The sequence below is a fragment of the Somniosus microcephalus genome, chromosome 11 (assembly GCF_052327205.1).
Source record: "Somniosus microcephalus isolate GS21.2 chromosome 11, FLI_Smic_1.0, whole genome shotgun sequence".
Classification (NCBI taxonomy): domain Eukaryota; kingdom Metazoa; phylum Chordata; class Chondrichthyes; order Squaliformes; family Somniosidae; genus Somniosus; species Somniosus microcephalus.
The window spans coordinates 39,906,878-39,926,852 of record NC_140997.1 but is presented as its reverse complement, the minus strand read 5'-3'; the positions used below and the strand labels follow the sequence as shown (position 1 = coordinate 39,926,852).

The window sequence follows — 19,975 nt, the reverse complement described above, 5'->3', positions numbered from 1 at the left end:
ATATATGCTGTGTCTCAAGATATCACAGAATTGGCGATGAGGATGCAATTGCGGATTCCCTAGCTGAAATTTTTGTTGGAGGATAATCCTGTCAACAGACAGAGGGACTGTTAGAGGTTATTCGTTTTGCAGAAAAACTTCAAAATCCGAGGTATATTTCGAGCACACGTGGCTGAACTGTCGATATTGCCAGAGTCCAGATGGCCATGCCTATGGGAATAATAGGGTGCTTGGGTGAGTTCTATCATGACCAAGAGACTTTCTGAGCATATGTGAAGTGGCTAGAAACGTTTTCACCGTGAATAGTATCGTCGAAGTCCCCGATGATGTAAACCGTAACCAGGCAGTTTTAGAAATGAAACAGGCTATTTTTTTAACTGAAGCAGGCCTCGAGGTGTATGAAACCCTGAAAAATTTGCTTGTTCCTGCTATGCCGAAGGACACGCCACTGAAGGAGATCCTAAACAAGTTAGAACAGCACTATAGTCCTGAGCCCCTGGAAATTGCTCAAAGTTATCATTTTAGAACACGCGATCAATTAAATGATGAGGTTATCAGTGAGTACATTGTAGCTTTAAAAAAGCTATCCATTCACTGTCATTTTGGAAACTTTCAGGACCGAGCTTTGCGTGACCGCTTTGTTTGTGGGTTGAAAAATGAACATATTAGAAGTAAATTGTTGGCAATCCCTAACTTGACTTTTGACTTAGCATGTCAGATAGCTATGTCGGTGGATATGGCCGACCGATACTCCCGAGAGTTCCGCGCCATTTCCAGTCGTCAGACAACCGAGGTGAATTGGCTGCAAGCTAAAAGTAAAAGGCAGTTGGGACACAAGGCCTCAGCAACTGGTCAAGTTAACAGTGCATTGTTGTCGTGCTATCGGTGCCTGGGACAACAAAGCTGTCATATGTGAAGGCAGAGTGTTTCTACTGCAAGAAAACTGGGCATCTTGCGAAGGCGTGCCGACAGAAGAGTAAACCGACTGGTAATGCTAGTGATTGTGGATGCATTGGTAATAATTTTCCAAAACTCCCTGGACTCAGCAAAGGTCCCGGCAGACTGGAAAACTGCTAATGTAACACCCTTATTTAAAAAGGGCAGTAGACAGAAGGCTGGAAACTATAGACCGGTTAGCCTAACATCTGTGGTAGGTAAAATATTGGAGTCCATTATTAAGGAGACAGTAACAGGACATTTGGATAATCATATAGGATAATTTAATAGGACAAAGTCAGCATGGTTTTATGAAGGGGAAGTCATGTTTGACAAATTTGCTGGAGTTCTTTGAGGAAGTAACATATAGGGTGGATAAAGGGGAACCAGTGGACGTAGTGTATTTAGACTTCCAAAACGCATTTGACATTTGACAAGGTGCCACACAAAAGATTATTGCTTAAGATAAAAAAATCACGGGATTGGGGGTAATATTCTGGCATGGATAGAGGATTGGCTATCTAACAGAAGGCAGAGAGTTGGGATAAATGGTTCATTCTCGAACTGGCAAAGAGTAACTAGTGGTGTTCCACAGGGGTCAGTGCTGGGTCCCCAACTCTTTACAATCTATATTAACGATTTGGAGGAGGGGACCGAGTGTAACATATCAACGTTTGCAGATGATACTAAGATGGGAGGGAAAGTAGTGAGTGAGGAGGACATAAAAAACCTGCAAGGGGACATAGACAGGCTAAGTAAGTGGGCAGAGATTTGGCAGATGGAATACAATACTGGAAAGTGTGAGGTTATGCACTTTGGCAGGAAAAATCGTAGAGCAAGTTATTATCTTAATGTCAAGAAACTGGAAAGTACTGAAGTACAAAGGGATTTGGGGGTCCTGGTGCACGAAACTCAAAAGGTTAGTATGCAGGTGCAGCAAGTGATTAAGAAGGCCAATGGAATGTTGGCTTTCATTGCTAGGGGGATAGAATATAAAAATAGGGAGGTATTGCTTCAGTTGTACAAGGTATTGGTGAGACCGCACCTGGAATACTGCATACAGTTTTGGTGTCCATACTTAAGAAAAGACATACTTGCTCTCGAGTCAGTACAAAGAAGGTTCACTCGGTTAATCCCGGGGATGAGGGGATGGACATATGAGGAGAGGTTGAGTAGATTGGGACTCTACTCATTGGAGTTCAGAAGAATGAGAGGCGATCTTATTGAAACATATAAGATTGTGAAGGGGTTGGATCGGGTGGATGCGGGGAGGATGTTCCCGATGATGGGTGAAACTAGAACTAGGGGGCATAGTCTTAGAATAAGGGGCTGCTCTTTCAAAACTGAGATGAGGAGGAACTACTTCACTCAGAGGGTGGTAGGTCCATGGAATATGCTGCCCCAAAAAGCTGTAGAAGCTACATCATTACATAAATTTAAAACAGAAATAGACAGTTTCCTAGAAGTAAAGGGAATAAAGGGTTATGGGGAGCGGGCAGGAATTTGGACATGAGTCTAGGTTCGGATCGGTCATGGCCCTGTGGGTAGCGGAGAGGGCCCAGGGGCCGTGTAGCCTGATCCTGCTCCTATTTCGTGTGTCTAATTCTGTTAGATTCAGGAGATGGTTCTGTAATAGTAGATTGGCGGTTAGGATCAGGTCAGCCATGATCTTATTGAATGGTGGAGCAGGCTCGAGGGGCCGATTGGCCTACTCCTGCTCCTATTTCTTATGTTCTTATGTTCTTATGTAAGTAGAACTCAGCAGACACTACATGCCGTTGAAGAGAAGCAGCAGGATGAGGAGTTTCTGGAGATTCACGTTATCAGGAGCACGAAGGTATCTAACAGCGATTCGCGAGGTATCGTCATCCAAGTAGATGTCGCAGGAACCAGAATACCCATGGAAATTGACACTGGTGCATCCGTGAGCGTAGTACCGGAATCACTATATCGCATCAGGTTGCGTGATTATTGACTAGAGAAATCAAAGGTAGAGCTGCGAGGATACTCAGGAGAGCAAATCCCTGTACAAGAAACTCTTTTTTATCCGGCACCGACGGGACCGGCGTGGTGCCGGTTGATCAAAAGGTCTGGATTACAGAGAGGTATACTTACTAAGGTACAAGAGCCCCGTACACGGCCACAGATCCAGGTGTCCCTGTTCAATGGCAACAGGTGCAGGAACCCCGGTTACACGGCCACAGATCCAGGCGTCCCTGTTGCATAGCAACAGGTGCAGGAACCCCGGTTACATGGCCACAGATCCAGGAACCCTGGTTACACGGCCACTAATATGAAGTAAAACTTACCTGAACCTACTCCTGAATTTTGCCGGTTAAGAGAGATTGCCGGTTATTTAGGTGCCGGTAAAAAGAGAGTTTCCTGTAGTAGGAAGTGCCACCATACCAGTGAAATAAAAGGATCAGTGTCAGAGCTTGCCTCTCATAGTAGTGGCAGGAGACAAGCCTGCCTTGATAGTGTAAGGAATTAGCACACACGAGCGGGGTTGGGGTTATTTGTCTCTGGCCAGTCAGAAGCCTCTGAGCTGCTCCAGGGACCCCCTTACAGTTTCGAAGCGCTCCCCTATTCCTGAGTTCTGACCGCCGGACTTATTCGGTAGCGATGTAGACAGAAAACAACGTGACTCATGGTTTGGGTGCAAAACAGACCAGCATTTATTGAAAACAAAAGAAAGAAAGAACTTTAAAAAATCGATATAGCTCTTATGCCTGGTACGACACTTTTGCTTAACGCAATACCCTCAGTGTCCACTAGAGCACTACCTGCTCAGTGCAACACTACTTTATTTTAAATACACGCAGTACACTCAGTGTCCACTAGAGCGCTCCCTGCTCAGTGCAACACTACTTTATTTTAAATACACGCAGTACACTCAGTGTCCACTAGAGCACTCCCTGCTCAGTGCAACACTACTTTATTTTAAATCCAGCACCGTTTGCTTAAAAACCCTTTTGCTCACTACAGCACCTTAGCTTAGTGGCTTTTACTTAAAAACAGCACTTTAATACAGCTGTAAAGTGTTCACTGAAGCACTTCTCTGCTTAGCACAACAATCCTTTTAACAGCACTTTTAATATAGAAACACTTTGCTCACTACAGCACCTTAGCTTAGTGGCTTTTACTTAAAAACAGCACTTTAAATACAGTTACTTAAAAAAACAGCTAACAGCGTTCACCACAGCACTTCTTTGCTTGGTGCAACACTCCTTTTAATACAGTTTTAAATACAGTACTTTGAAACAGCTACTCCTTTTTAATACAGTTTTAAATACCGAATTCAGTGTTCACTATAGCACTTCTCTGCTAGGTGCAACACTGTCTTACTTAAATAGGGGAGGAGAAACGGACACAACGAGGGAAGATCGACTAAAATCACAGTTCTTAACAAAATTCCCTTTAATTCCCACCCCTATACCTATCCTAAGTTGCCTTGTGGAAGGCCAGAAAAATATATGCTCACCAATACAAATGCCTGCTCCATGCCCTGCGAACTTAGATCTTCACTGCCCCGAAGTAAGAAACACCCCAGTGTTTTAAAAGTAGACTGCTGGTGTTCTACCTCCTCAGGCAGGCTCCCACGCTGTAGAGGCACACGGAGGCGAGGCCAGAGAGAGAGAGAGCTTCTGGGAAGCTATCTTTTATACCCCCATTTGGGGCCCGCCCAGATCTGGATGTTTCTGGGCTAAAACAAAAGGGATCCAACTGCCCCATTGTCCAGTAATGGGTTTGAATGTGTTCTCCCATTCATTTAAATGGTTTCTCCTCAGTTTGGATGTGTCCACTTAATATACAGTTTCAAGCACTTGATCTTAGAGTCAACATTGTATAATGTTCTGTAAACAGGCATCGATTGTCCTGCTGCAGGGTGGGGGGGAAACCCCTTTGATTGACAGATTTGACTGCCATTGAACCTTTCTTCACAGACACACACACACAAGCTGTTTCCAAATCCTTTGCTTTCGGCCATGTGGTCTGACGGCCATTTTTGATCCCTGGAATCTTTTAAAGGCACATCACCCAGGGATTCTTTAATCAAAGAAATTAATCTTCGGAGCTGTAAATTATTGCGAATTCTTACAATAGGTAGAATTTGGTTGGGATCACTGAAGCTGGATTGGAATGAGATTTTTCATGTGGAAACGAAATTTGCATTGAAAGGTAATGTCATCAAGCAGTATCCGAAGGTGTTCAGCGAAACGGGCATTCCAATCCAAGACTTCAAAGTGAGTGTCAGAGTGCAGAAGGACGCAAGACCAGTTTACTGCAAGCCACGTCCCATACTTTACGCACTCAAAAGACTAGAAACTGAGAACATTAGAACTTCAGGACCCCACGGGTGAGTACGCGCTGGGTACTCACGCGTAGACCCAACGAAAGTGCCGGTTTCATGCATGCACTGCGCTTGCGCGGGAAACCGGAACTTCCGTTCCCTTAAAGGAAGGGGTTCACAGGTCGAACACGTGCGCCGGAGAGGCAGCGCGTTCGCCTGGAACTTCCGGTTTTTTTGCAGCTTTCTCCGGGAGAGTAAGTCTCCAGCAGTTACACTTTTAAAAAGCAGTCGCAAGGCCTGCTTTTAACAAGGTAAGTGATGAATTAAGTAAAATTAAAACATTTTTTACACAGTTTTATTATTTTTAAATGCTTTAAAGAAAGGTAAGTTTATTTTTAGCCCCGTTAGAAACTGTAATTAACTTTTTCAAAAATTTAAATTATTGTTTAAAATTGTTATTTTATGTAATTTATAGTTATTTTAAAAATGTGATTATTTTTTAAAGTTTATTTGAAGTTTTAGTTATGTTTTGGGGCTGAATTGTATTCATAGTTTTGACAGGTCTTCCCGTCAAATCTATGAATACAGATTCCCTGCTACCATTGGCTCTCCATGGCCCACGTGATTCCAGGGGACACTTCGAACTAACTGCGCCCATGGGATACGCAAGCACTGCACACTGGCAGTTGGAGGAGGCCCAGGATTGGTATCCCATGCGGGCCCACAGCACAATGGCCGGTGCGCTAGGTAAGTGCTGGTCGGAGGCTTGCACCCGCGGGAAGCCTCCGACCCGAATTTCTGGGCCAATATCTTTAAGGTAGATCTGAGTAATTGGGCTACACCCATTGTTGCTGTATCTAAGTCAGATGGTAAGGTAACTGTAAGCCAGGTTCTAGAGTGTAATCTACCCAATATGTTGCCAAATGTGGAAGATTTGTTCACAACACTGACAGGTGGCCAAATTGTTTCGAAATTAGATCTAACAAATGCCTACCTACAACTTGAGTTAGATGAAGAGTCCAAGTCATGCTTGACTGTAAATACTCACCGAGGCCTATATCAGTTCAGTAGGCTTCTAGTTGGAGCGTCTTCTGCCCCCGACATATTCCAGAGGGTGATAAACCAAATTTTGCAAGGGATCGAAGGGGTAGCGTGTTATTTGGATGACATACTCATTTCAGTACCAAACAGGCAAATCTATGATGAGGTGTTGAATGATGTGCTCAAATGGCTAGAGAAACATGGAGTACGAGTGACAGCTCACAAGTGTGAGTTGTTTCAAAACTCAGTGGAGTACTTCGGGCACAGAGTAGACAAAGATGGTTTCCATCCAACCAAGGGAAAGCTGAATGCAATCAGAAATGCACCCACTCCCAAGAATGTCTCTGAACTTCAATCATTTTGGGGTCTTTTGAATTATTATGGAAAGTTCCTCCCAAAGTTGGCTACATTGTTACATCCACTGAATGAGCTGTTGAGAAAACAGATCCCTTGGAAGTGGTCAAAAGAATGCGACACAGAGTTCAAAGAGTGTAAAAGCCAGTTAGTACCATGTTAGTTCACTTTTATGATGTATCTAAGGAGATCAAGCTAGCGTGTGACGCCTCTCCATACGGAGTTGAGGCAGTGATCTCTCATGTACTAGATAGTGGGGAGGAGAGACCAATTGCTTTTGCTTCACACACTCTCAGTGCCAGTGAGCAGGATTATGCGCAGATCGAAAGGGAAGCTTTGTCATTGATTTTTGGGGTCAAGAAGTTTCACAAATACTTGTTTGGTCGTAAGTTTACCATAGTTACTGATTGTTATAAATCTCATCATTCATCAACAAACTACTCGTGAAATAACGCTGGACGGCCAGCTGGTGGCACCGTCCAAGGAGTATAAATACTCGGGTGTGGGCCCACCTTTCCAGGGACATTTTGTAAAGACAAGGAACTAGTGAAGTACAACTGGACCTCCACGTTCTGAAACAAGTTGATTAAAGCCTTGCTTTATACTCAAACCAAGTGCGTAGTGAGTTTTATTACATCACTGACCATAAGCCCCTGACAGCAATCCTCCAACCAAAGTCCCTAGTTCGAACCTTAGCTGCAGCCCGAATGCAGAGATGGGCTTTGATTTTGTCAGCGTATACGTATGACACTGAGTACAGATGATCAGCTGATCACAGTAATGTTATGCTATGTCCAGGTTGCCATCCCCATCACAAGTTACACCCAATAAGGAGGAAGTGTTCTATTTCTCATACATTGATAAGCTGCCAGTCACAGCTGAAGAGATTGGTAGGGCAACCAAACATGACCCAATTATGTCAAAGGTGTATGATTACATAGCAAATGGATGGCCAAACCAGATATCAGATATCCATACTTTATTCATATAGAGAGTGGTTATCCCAAATAGATTCAGATCTAAATTGTTAGGAGATCCTCATGACCAGCAGCTGGAAAGATGCTTGACCAAGAGCTTTGCACACAGTTACTTATGGTGGCCAGGTTTAGATAAAGAGATAGAGTACATAGTCAGTCAGAGTACAACATGTCAATCGGTGAGCAAGAAACCACTATCAGTACCATTACAGCCATGGAAATAGCCTCCCAGAGTGCGGCAAAGGTTACATATAGATTTTGCTGAGCTAGAAGGACAGCAATTGTTCATAGTGATAGATAGTCACTCGAAGTGGGTAGAGGTGTTTCCGATGGGGATAATAACAACAAGCAAAACGCTAGACAATTTGCAAAAATTGTTTTCTTCATACAGCCTACCAGAAGAAATTGTATCTGATAATGGGCTGCAATTTTGTTCAGAAGAGTTCACACAGTTCATGAGCAGAAACAGTGTGAAACATATCAAAGTTCCACCGTACCACCCTGCTTCAAATGGAGCAGCAAAGCGCACAGTACAAATTGTCAAACATGCCCTCATCAAGCAAATGTTGGATCCAAATCCAAAGAAACGTCAGTTGTCGTTGGACCACTAACTGGCAAATTTTCTGATTACCTATCGGAATACTCCTCATACCACTACTGGTAGAAAACCAGCAGAGTTGCTTCTCAAACGACAGCCACGAGCCAGCTTCTTGTTGTTAAAGCCAAACTTGGCACAGTCCACAGAAGAGAAACAATCAAAGCAGAAAGAGAGTCATGATAAAGGTAGAGTTAGAGAGAGAAGTGTGAAGTTGAACCAGAAGGTTAGAGTGAAGAACCATCACCATAAATGGTTAAAGTGGTTACCAGGAAGAGTAGTGAAGATATGTGGCCCTCGCACATATTTGGTCAAGATGTTTGATCATGGAAAGGTTAGGTTTGTTCACATTGATCATATCTTACCTACAGATGTGGAAGGAGTTGAAAACTGGGCCGATTCAATTTATTCTGATGAGTCAGATAGTCTTGTTACAAGGAGAGCACCAATAGCAAATCCTACATCAGACGTACCAGAAACAAGTCCAAGACAAACTCAGAGTTTAAGTCTGAGCCCGAGTCAGGCAGACAAACAGTCTGAAAGTGTAGAGAGTCCAAATGTAGATCAAAGTCAGCCCTTGGAGAAAAATTCTCCGCAGGCTCAGCCTAGAATGAGTCAAAGTCCTACAACAAGATCTGAAAGTTCTGTTCAAGAAAGAAGGTATCCTCTTCGAAACCGAAAACCAGTGGCTAGAAACATAGAAAAATAGGAGCAGGAGTCGGCCATTTAGCCCTTCGAGCCTGCTCCGCCATTCAATATGATCATGGCTGATCCTCTATCTCAATACCATATTCCCGCTCTCTCCCCATACCCCTTGATGCCTTTTGTGTCTAGAAATCTATCTATCTCCTTCTTAAATATATTCAGTGACTTGGCCTCCATAGCCTTCTGTGGTGGAGAACTCCACAGGTTCACTACCCTCTGAGTGAAGAAATTTCTCCTCATCTCAGTCCTAAATGTCCTACCCCGTATCCTGAGACTGTGACCCCTCGTTCTAGACCCCCCGAGCCAGGGGAAACAGCCTCCCTGCATCCAGTCTGTCTAGCCCTAGTCAGAATTTTATACGTTTCAATGAGAGCCCCTCTCATTCTTCTAAACTCTAGCGAATACAACCCTATTCGACCCAATCTCTCCTCATACGACAGTCCTGCCATCCCAGGAATCAGTCTGGTGAACCTTTGCTGCACTCCCTCCATGGCAAGTATATCCTTTCTTAGGTAAGGAGACCAAAACTGCACACAGTACTCCAGGTGTGGTCTCACCAAGGCCCTGTACAACTGTAGTAAGACACCCTTGCTCCTGTACTCAAATCCTCTTGCAATGAAGGCCAACATACCATTTGCCTTCCTAACTGCTTGCTGCGCCTGCATGTTTCAGTGACTGGTGTACAAGGACAACCAGGTCCCTTTGTACATCAGCATTTCCCAATCTAGCACCATTTAAATAATACTCTGTTTTTCCTACCGAAGTGGATAACTTCACATTTATCCACGTTATACTGCATCTGCCATGTATTTGCCCACTCACTCAACTTGTTTAAATCGCCTTGAAGCCTCTTTGCATTCTCCTCACAATTCACAATCCCACTTAGTTTCGTGTTGTCAGCAAACTTGGAAATATGACATTTGGTGCCCTCATCCAAATCATCATTGATATATATATTGTGAATAGTTGGGGCCCAAGCACTGATCCCTGCAGTACCCCACTAGTCACTGCCTGCCACCCCGAAAAAGACCCATTTATTCCTACTTGCTGTTTCCTGTCTGTTAACCAATTTTCAATCCATGCCAGTATATTACCTCCAATCCCATGTGCTTTAATTTTGCGCACTAACCTCTTATCTGGGACTTTATCAAAGGCCTTCTGAAAATCCAAATACACCACATCCACTGGTTCTCCCTTATCTATTCTACCAGTTACATCCTCAAAAAGCTCCAGTAGGTTTGTCAAACACGATTTCCCTTTCATAAATCCATGTTGACTTTGTCTAATCCTGTTGATATTTTCTAAGTGTCCTGTTATCACATCCTTTATAATAGACTCTAGCATTTTCCCTACTACTGATATTAGGCTAACTGGTCTATAGTTCCCTGATTTCTCGCTCCCTCCTTTTTTAAATAGTGGGGTTACATTTGCTACCCTCCAATCTGCAGGAACTGTTCCATAATCTACAGAATTTTGGAAGATGACAACCAATGCATCCATTATTTCCATGGCTACCTCTTTTAGTACTCTGGGATGCAGATTATCAGGCCCTGGGGATTTATCAGCTTTCAGTCCCATTAATTTCTCCAGCACTATTTTTTTACTAATACTTTAATCCTTTAATTCCTCCTTCTCACTAGACCCTTGGTTCCCTAGCATTTCTGGGAAGTTATTTGTGTCCTCTTCTGTGAAGACAGAACCAAAGTATTTGTTTAATTGCTCAGCCATTTCCTTGTTCCCCATTATAAATTCTACCATTACTGACTGTAAGGGACCTACATTTGTCTTCACTAATCTTTTTCTTTTTACCTACTTGTAGAAGCTTTTACAATCCACTTTTATGTTCCTTGCAAGTTTACTTTCATGTGCTAATTTTCCCCTCTTAATCAATCTCTTGGTCCTTTTTTGCTGAACTCTAAACTGCTCCCAATCCTCAGGCTTGCTACTTTTTCTGGCAACTTTATATGGCTCCTCTTTGGATCTAATACTATCCTTAAGTTTAATCTGTAAATATGGAAAATAAGTTCATATCTTTTGTTTGTGTTACAGAATTCTGGAAATATAAAATGGGTTCCATTTGAGAAATGTATACAAAGAGTTGTGTATACCATGCAAGTGATGTACAATGATTATTTGCTATGATTAACTTCTTCAATAAGGAGGGAGAAGTGTAATAGAGCCATTTGGTGGACTACTGATGCATATAATAATAAAGCCATATGCAGTACAGTTCTTACCAGAAGCCATGTTGTGTTGTTGTATATATATGCTGTGTCTCAAGATATCACAATAAGGTCAGGTTCAGTCTACAAAAGGTTAACAACCAGAGATACAAACGACATCTAGAATGTTGATTCGGGTGATTAGAAAGCATCTATCTCTCTCCCTCCCTCTCCATCTCTCTCCCTCTCTCTCTCTCCCTCCCTCTCTTGCTTTTCTCTCTCTTTCTCTCCTCCTCTCTCTTTATCTCTCCCTCTTGCTCTTTCCCTCTCTCTCTCTCTCCTCCTCTCTCTCTCTCTCTCTTCCTCTCTCTCCCTTTCTTTCTCTCCCTCCCTTTCTGTGCTTCTCTCTCTCCCTCTCTCGCTTTCCCTCTCCCTCTCTTTCTGTATCTCTCACTATCTCCCTCTCTCTGTCCCTCTCCCCCTCTTTGTCTCTCTCCTTCCCTCTCTTGCTTTTTCCCTCCCTTTCTGTCTCCCCCTCACTCTCTCTCTGTCCCTCCTTCTCTTTCTGTCTCTCTCTCTTCACCTCTCTCTCTCCCCCCTCCCCCCTACCCCCCTCTCTCCCTCTCATCAGTCACTCATGCCAAGGCTGCCGCATGTCATTTCATCATATGGTACCATCTACAACTCGATGTCCCTAATGAGATATGTCCTGTGTATTTTAAAGCTGTGCATTATTCATGACAATAGCGAATAAGCATGGGTACTGGCAGCTCTCCAGTATATCACTCAAGTGCTCATTCTTCATATAGTGGCCTGATGTTCGCCTCATCCAACATTCACTAACATTCTAACAGGGGTCGCTGGCTATTGATCAGGAGTAGGAACCCTGGCTGATTGCCTCCCGTTCATAACCCAGGAGTAGGGTTGCCAACCCTCCAGGATTGTCCTGGAGAATTTAAGATTAATCTCCTGGACACTGCCGCGAGCAACACCCAAGAGAAAAATGGTGCGTTTTTTTACATTTTCTTTGAACACTTTAATTTATTAGTTATATAAATATTGGAGATGGGGCACAAAGGCTGTTTGACTGGGCGGGGCGGTTGGAGGCAGGAGGTCATGTGATGAAACCTCCAGGATGACGTCCAACCACAGTTGGCGACCCTACCCAGGAGTGCTGTGGTCAGTTGCCATGCCCCGACACCCGCCCTGGCTGAGATCAGTTAACTCAGCAGAGATCAGTGATTGAACCTGGGATTTTCCTGCTCTGCGTGGCTCAGTACCATAGCTGGTGCGTCTGTTTATCCACCAAGACACTGGGAAGGCCACTATGAACTTTATAGAGATATAGAGTACAGGTTGATTTACAGGTGGCTGAAATTTTGCCATTTTACGCACGTGTATGGATTTATGTGTGGAAAATGTAACAACAGACGAACATGATGAAATCAGCTGAGAGGCAGGAAGTTGGTTCCTGAAAGGCCCATTTGTGTCTGATTAAAGTCAGATTTTTTTGCTGTCTTTTTTTTTAACTGCAGCCTCTGCCTCCAGCAGTAACGAGCTGCTTCCCTTTGGATCTCAGTCTATTGATCACCAAGGTAATTAGAAAATAATTAATTATTCATCTGAAACAATGAGCAATTACCCTAGAATATTGTGGCTATAAAGCATAAATGTCTTTGTTAAAGGACACGACACTTCTCAGTGGCAGCGTGTCGCCAGCCTGTTAATCCACAGGAATCATAGAATTATCAAATGGTTACAGCACAGACGGAGTGGGGTTTTTTTTGGGGGGGGGGGTGGTTAAAGGGACACTGCCTTCTTGGAAACTTGTTAGTTAAGTAATTTTTCATTGGAAACCCATCATCCTTTCACTTCCACATAGCATAAGGCTCCTCATTCTGCGAACTCCTCCACCCCGAAAGGAAGATTTGGCAGATGCTTTTTTGATGAAGACAGCTTGCCTTTAAAGATGAACTCCAGCACTGGCCGTATTGCCATCAGCTGGAAGGAACTATGCCAGCTGTATGTAGGGATATTACTTTTTATCATTTGTCGTAATATGGTCCCCAAGTTTGAGCTGATATCATAATTGAGAACAGACAGCATTGCGAGCAAACAAAATTGCTAATTGAAGAAACAAGTGTGCGATCTTCACATCTATATATTCATATTTTAGATTAATATCTTCATCTGATTCTCATCATTGTCATCACTTATCCAGCTTGCAGTGTCAGCAGATTATGTGATAAAGTTGTGATGCATAAACCTCTCAGTGGAGTTAAACGATGACCATTTTTGGGTGTTTTTTCAGTCACCTCATTCCTGCCCTCTGGAATTCTCTCCTGAAATCACTTTACGTTGCCACCAGAAGCTTTATAAAACCCCTTTCCTTTCTGCCTCAGGCCTTTCCCTCAACTTACATAGAATTACATCGAATTTACAGCATAGAAACAGGCCATTCGGCCCAACTGGTCTATGCTGGTGTTTATGCTCCACACGAGCCTCCTCCCACCATACTTCATCTCATCTTATCTGCATAACCTTTTATTCCTTTCTCCCTCATGTAGTTATCTAGCTTCCCCTTAAATACATCTATGCTATTTGCCTCAAATACTCCTTGTGGTAGTTGATTCTAATAATTAATTCTAACCACTCTCTGAGTCAACTCTGAATTATTTATTGGATTTGCTAGTGACTGTCTTATATTTGTGGGCCCTAGTTTTAAACTCCCCAAAAGTGGAAACATCTTCTCTAAACCCCTTCAAAATCTTAAAGACCTCCACTTCAATAAATCAAAAGAAATCACATATATAACACTATAATTAAAGTGACCAGTGAGTTCTGAACAGGAGTACTTTAGTTATGAAAGATTCAATGTAAAATCCTTTCATAAAGCCCCAATATTGTATTTTAATGATGCAGTATTTCAGCATCTCATGCAGCACAGTATTAGATAGTGTTGACGAGATGACACCGAGGACCAATTTAATATCCTTTGATGTGCCCGCTGTGCTGAGATTGTTCTTATAGTAGACAATGCTTCTTAATTTGTGTTTCCCTCATGGGACAAGTGGTATCAGTGCAGCCACTGGAATAATTATTCTGCATCTCTCATCACGGGCAGATGCAGAAGATGCCACTGCTGGCAGGGTAGAGTGGCTGGGAACTTGGGATCAGTAAATTAAAGGGGGAAGGGTTGCTGATGCCCCCGGAAAAAGAACCAGAGGTGGAGATGAGGAGAATTTGTTTCACGCAGCGAGTTGTTACGATCTGGAATGCACTGCCTGAAAGGGTGGTGGAAGCAGATTCAATAGTAACTTTCAAAAGGGAATTAGATAAATGCTTGAAAAGGAAAAATTTGCTGGGCTGTGGGGAAATTGTGGGGAGCAGGACAAATTGGTTAGCTCTTTCGAGGAGCCGGCACAGGCATGATGGGCCAAATGGCCCCCTTCTATGTCCTAGCCTGCTAATGCGTGTAGAACTGAGCCAAGGAGACCAGGAAAGTTTCAGGTTAAATCCCCAATCATTGAGTAAAGGAATTGCCCAACTTTGTCCTCCAATATTTACATCAAGCGTGATGCCTTCTTGTTCAAATAATCTGGTGACAGTCACTGCCTCGGCTCACACATGTAACAAGATCATTTGGGTGATCTACTGCAGGGCAGGACTGCTGATGTCTAAGGAACGCCAGCAATTGTCTGTCAGGAGAGGAAGGGATAGCATAGGAGGTAAAACTCATTCATAAATAAGTGGTTATTTACTTTTTTGTGAATTGCGTACAAAAACCTTTTAGTTCCCGATTCTCCTGCAGTGTTGGAGAAGGCGGGCTCTTGGGTATTCCAGCGCAAGAATCAATTTTTGAATTTCTTTGTGTTGCCATAGCAACTGCTCGGAGTTCAATCATAAGAAATTCCACAGCATTGTGCGATGTTACGCTGTCACATTTTTGGGTCAGGTGGGAGTGAGATTCCTGCTTCCACGTAGGATTGCCAACCCTTCTGCCAAATGAATAACCCGCTGACAGAACCGGCTCCTCGGAAATGACACATGTCAAAGCCATACCTTCCTGCAATTTAATTCATGGGGAACTTTGCTCCAGAGAAAACAAGCGTCTTCTCACTTTTCGTTAAAAAAGGAATTTCGCTCTTAAACAGCAGACCTGGACAGAAATTCAAAAGATATTAATCAAAAGATTAAATGCTGGGCTCTTAATTCTACTGCACAATTGCACAGTAATTCCATTATATCCATCTATGAATCATATCACAAAATTAATCTGCAATAAGCACTCAAGTAAGATAATACAATGGCAAGATTCAGATGCTTATAATCTTGTGCCGAGTATGTCTATCACATGATATGGACACATTGAAAAACTCTGCAAGTGGAGAAAGAAAGAACTTGCATTTATATAGCGCTTTTCACCGCCTCAGGACATCCCAAAGCGCTTTAAGGCCAATGAAGTACTTTTTGAAGTACAGTCCTAGTTGTAATGTAGGAAACGCAGCAGCCAATTTGCGCACAGCACGCTTCCACAAACAACAATGAGATATTGATCAGATAATCAGGGGTGACCTAATAGAGGTCTTTAAAATTATGAAAAATTTTGATGGAGTGGACACAGAGAGAATGTTTCCACTTGTGGGGAAGAGCATAACTAGAGGCCATCAATATAAAATAGTCACCAAGAAATCCAATAGGGAATTCAGAAGAAACTTCTTTACCCAAAGAGCGGTGAGAATGTGGAACTCGCTACCACAGGGAGTGGTTGAAGCGAATAGTATAGATGCATTTAAGGGGAGGCTAGTTAAACATATGAGGGAAAAGGGAATAGAGGGTTATGCTGATAGATTTAGATGAGGAGGCGCGTGTGGAGCATAAATGCCGGTATGGACTGGTTGGACCAAATGGCCTGTTTCTGTGCCGTATATCTTATGTAATCCTATGTAATTTGTTTTAGTAATGTTACTTGAGGGATAACTATCGGCCAGGACACCGGGGAAGTGAAGTTGAGTGCTGGCAGGAAGATGGGAGTTTGTCCCCCAATTGGCGATGAGAAATTGGCCTTTGCCCAGATGACAGCGTTGCTGGGTTCAATTTATGGTGAAGCCTTTGGACCCACCAGAGCCAGCAATTCACTGGTCATTGTCTCCTTAATGGATCCATGAAGTTCAAAAACTTCACCCAAAACTGCATCCTCATTACACCTGTTGTTTTCTGGGATACAAAATTGTGCACCTGAGCCAACTCCACATTGTAAGCTCTGAATGCAAACACTGAAGAAATTTTAAAATCTAAAGAATTTTGTGAGCTGTGATTGCCCAGGACCTAACTTATTCTCTGCCTTTGTTTTGACACCCTTTAAAGTTGCGGACACTTTCTTACCCATTTTCCGCTGCAATGTGACAGATGTTATTCCATGATGTGGCTTCAGGATAAACCCAACATGTATCTGTGGGCCATCTAAATAGATGTTTTGACACACAATAAATAAACACCTTCTTCCATTTTGGCGATGGCCTGTAAGAAATATACAATGCAAGTAAGGTAATTTATATATACTTTAAATGTTTAGGAACTCCTTCAGTTAGATGCAGGACGGTAATAGCAATAGTCACTTGTAGTCTTTGAGCAGGGTCATTTTCAGACCACTTTTAGGTTTATTAGCATTTATTTTATTGCAATTATAGTATGTGGTTTAAAAATGATAGATAATAGAATATATCTTGCAATCTAATCTCAAGGTTCAGATCAGACCCTTAAATGACTCACTATGTCCATGTACTTTATGGTGTTATCTGGACACTTGGAGTAACTGATAGCTTCATTAATCAGTCCTACACATCAATAATTCTATGAAATGAAGAGTGGGGGATGAAATGGTGCATAAATGTTGTTTATTTCAAAGCAAGATAAACATTTATTTGGGCTCTGTGCCTTGCTTCTCTGTGCCTTCATATTTCAAATGATCACTTGGGTTTCTTTATTGGTGCCCATGATTTCTTGCTGTTGTACATTCATTTAAGTCCACGTCGACCGAAAGATCTTGTCGGCACTAAAGAAACATCTGTGAACCGAAGGCTTTTCATGAACGCACAAGAGCTGTTGATCAGTATGGACAGATTCCATGCAAGGCATGTCCTCGACCTTTCAGCAACATGCAATGGCATTCATTGATTTGCATGGGGACCTCTGGGGAATGCTCTGAAATGGTCAGTAAAGCAATCAGCAAGACTAAAGACATTGAAAAGCTTTCAAGGAAACGTGTCCAAACTACGGTGAGCTGTGAGGAATTTGTATTTGCTGTAATGCCAGTCATTCTCCAATCTCTTTCAGATGTCATTTCAGTCAATATGTGTTTAGAACTTGTTACAGTCACTGGAACGGTACAGATGAATACAGTGCAGCAATGTTATGTGGCATTTACGCACTAGCATTGGTGCAAAGCTGTATCAGCTTCACACCAACGCTAAACTTGTGCAGTATAAATCAGGTGTCAAGGCCCAAACTGACTGCGAGATGAAACAGTGAGACTCCTCCACCGAGTCTCACTCTGCGCTAAGCTCCAGGGTCAGTTGGGCCTTGACACCAGAGTAGGGCTGTGTTGACACCATAACTGCAGTATCAATGTGAAGCACAAGTGCTTCACACTGACCCTAAAATCATTGGGGTAGAGTTCTTCCGATCTGTCATCGTAATTTCAGCAGAAGATGGGCGGAAACCCTGGAGAAACATCATTAATAGCCGTTAAGTGCGCTCCTCCGATTCTGGCCTCTTGTGCATCCCCGATTTTCATCGCTGCCTAGGCCCAAGCTCTGGAATTCCCTCATTAATCCTCTCCACCTCTCTACCTCTCGCTCCTCCTTTAAGACGCTCCTTTAAACCTACCGCTTTGACCCCTGTCCTAATATCTCCTTATGTGGCTTACTGCCAAATGTTGTTTGATAATCGCTCCTGTGAATTGCCTTGGGATATTTTACTGCATTAAAGGAAGTTACAGGAGGAGATCAGAGAATTTCCCTCTTGCAAGCCAAAAATTCCTATATACAGGAAACTTTGTGCTATCCGGCACCGACGGGACTGAGCTGCTGCCGTTCCCTCAAAACTGCCGTACACTCCAGAGCTAATGTTGAAACATACGGAGATTTTCATCTCCGTATGAATCAACAAACCCTGTTGCTTAGCAACAGCCTCTAAACAGTCGGCAAGCGTCTCTGTAGCATCTCTAGCTGAAGCTGTTGCTTAGCTACAGATGTTGCAGAGCTTGACTGTTTAAAAAAAAGCAAAGAAAAGAAACGAAAAGAATAAAAAACGGCTCCTGATTTTTGCCGGTGGCTCGAGCTTGCCGGACGGTTCACCTCCGGATAACACAAAGTTTCCTGTACAAAGGATGGTGGCACAGATGTAATTTTGCTCATTGTTATTTTCACAACAAAGATATCTGGCAAAAGAACCAGGGGTGAGATGAGAAGAGATTCCTTTACGCAGCGAGTTGTTATGATCTAGATTTCACTGCCTGAAAGGGTGGGGGAAGCAGATTCAATAGTGACTTTCAAAAGGGAATTGGATATATAGTTGAAAAGGAATAATTTGCAGGGCTATGGGGAAAGAGCAGGGGAGTGGGACTGATTGGTTAGTTCTTTCAAAGAGCCAGCACCGGCACGAGTGGCCGAAGGGCCTCCTTCTGTGCTGTACAATTCTATTGATGAACAATTCTTCATTAAAGAGTTTGCCTTTGTTCTGAAATACCAGTCTTTGTCCTTCCGGCTAACTGTTCATAAGGTTTCAGCTGTGGCTCAGTGTGTAGCACTCTTGCCTCTAGGTCAGAAGGTTGTGAGTTCATAGTCCCACTCCATGAGACTTGAGCATAAAATCTAAGCTGAAGCTGTTGCTTCTGGAAATCAAGTAGCATGTAAAGCCAAGGAATGGGCTATGGTTGACTAACATAGAAACATAGAAACATAGAAGATAGGAGCAGGAGTAGGCCATTCGGCCCTTCGAGCCTGCTCTGCCATTCAACGAGATCATGGCTGATCATCCAAACCCTAGCACCCGGTTCCTACACCGACAGCCATCCCACCCAAGCCCTATCCCCGTAACCCCGTAACCCCACATATTTAATCCCCCCTAACACTAAGGGTCAATTTTTATCATGGCCAATCAACCTAACCCGCACATCTTTGGACTGTGGGAGGAAACCGGAGCACCCGGAGGAAACCCACGCAAACACGGGGAGAATGTGCAAACTCCACATTTGAATGTGAAAACACGCATTGAATTCCAATTTGGCTTGGATGGAGCCTGCTTCTGAACCTCTCTCTGTTCTATACCAGGGCTGCTGCAGAGAGTGGAAACTGAGAGTCCTCAATGGTAATTGAAAACTAAAGAAGGAAAAAAAACAGTTGAAAAAACAGTGCCTTTCATAATCTCAAATTACAGCCAATGAAGTGCTTTTGAAGTGTAGGCATTGTTGTGATGCAGGAAACGTGGCAGCCAAGTTGCACTTGACATGACAGCAACGTGATCATCTGTTTTTAGGTGTTGGTTGAGGGGTAAATATTGGCCAAAACACCAGGAAGAGCTCCATTGCTGTTTTACAAAATAATAACACAGGATCTTTTACATCTACCTGAGAGGGCAGACAGGGTCTTAGTTTAACGTACTGCACTGGGAGTGTCAGCCTGGATTTTGTGCTCAAGTCTCGAGTGGGATTTGAACCCGCACCCTTCTGACTTAGAGGCAAGAGTGCTACCAACTGAGCCAGGGCTTGCTCTAATGGCTGTGCTCATTGTGGCTGCTCACATTTCAGCTGTTGACTGCAACTTATGTTAAGAGTCCTTGAGCAGCCAGGACCCAATGACAAAGCGTCTTTGGGCTAATGATTATTTAATGACTAGTAAGTGGGTTTTCTTGG

At 43.2% G+C, this 19,975-nt stretch overlaps 1 protein-coding gene and 1 pseudogene across 5 annotated transcripts in view; both read left to right on the top strand.

Moving 5' to 3' along the window:
* Nucleotides 1–1,243, top strand: part of LOC147110502 (uncharacterized) — a 50,336-nt pseudogene extending 49,093 nt beyond the window's left edge.
* caskin1 (CASK interacting protein 1) overlaps nucleotides 1–19,975 on the top strand; it is an 854,777-nt gene that overhangs the window by 305,870 nt on the left and 528,932 nt on the right. The gene's annotated exons all lie outside the window — the stretch shown is intronic.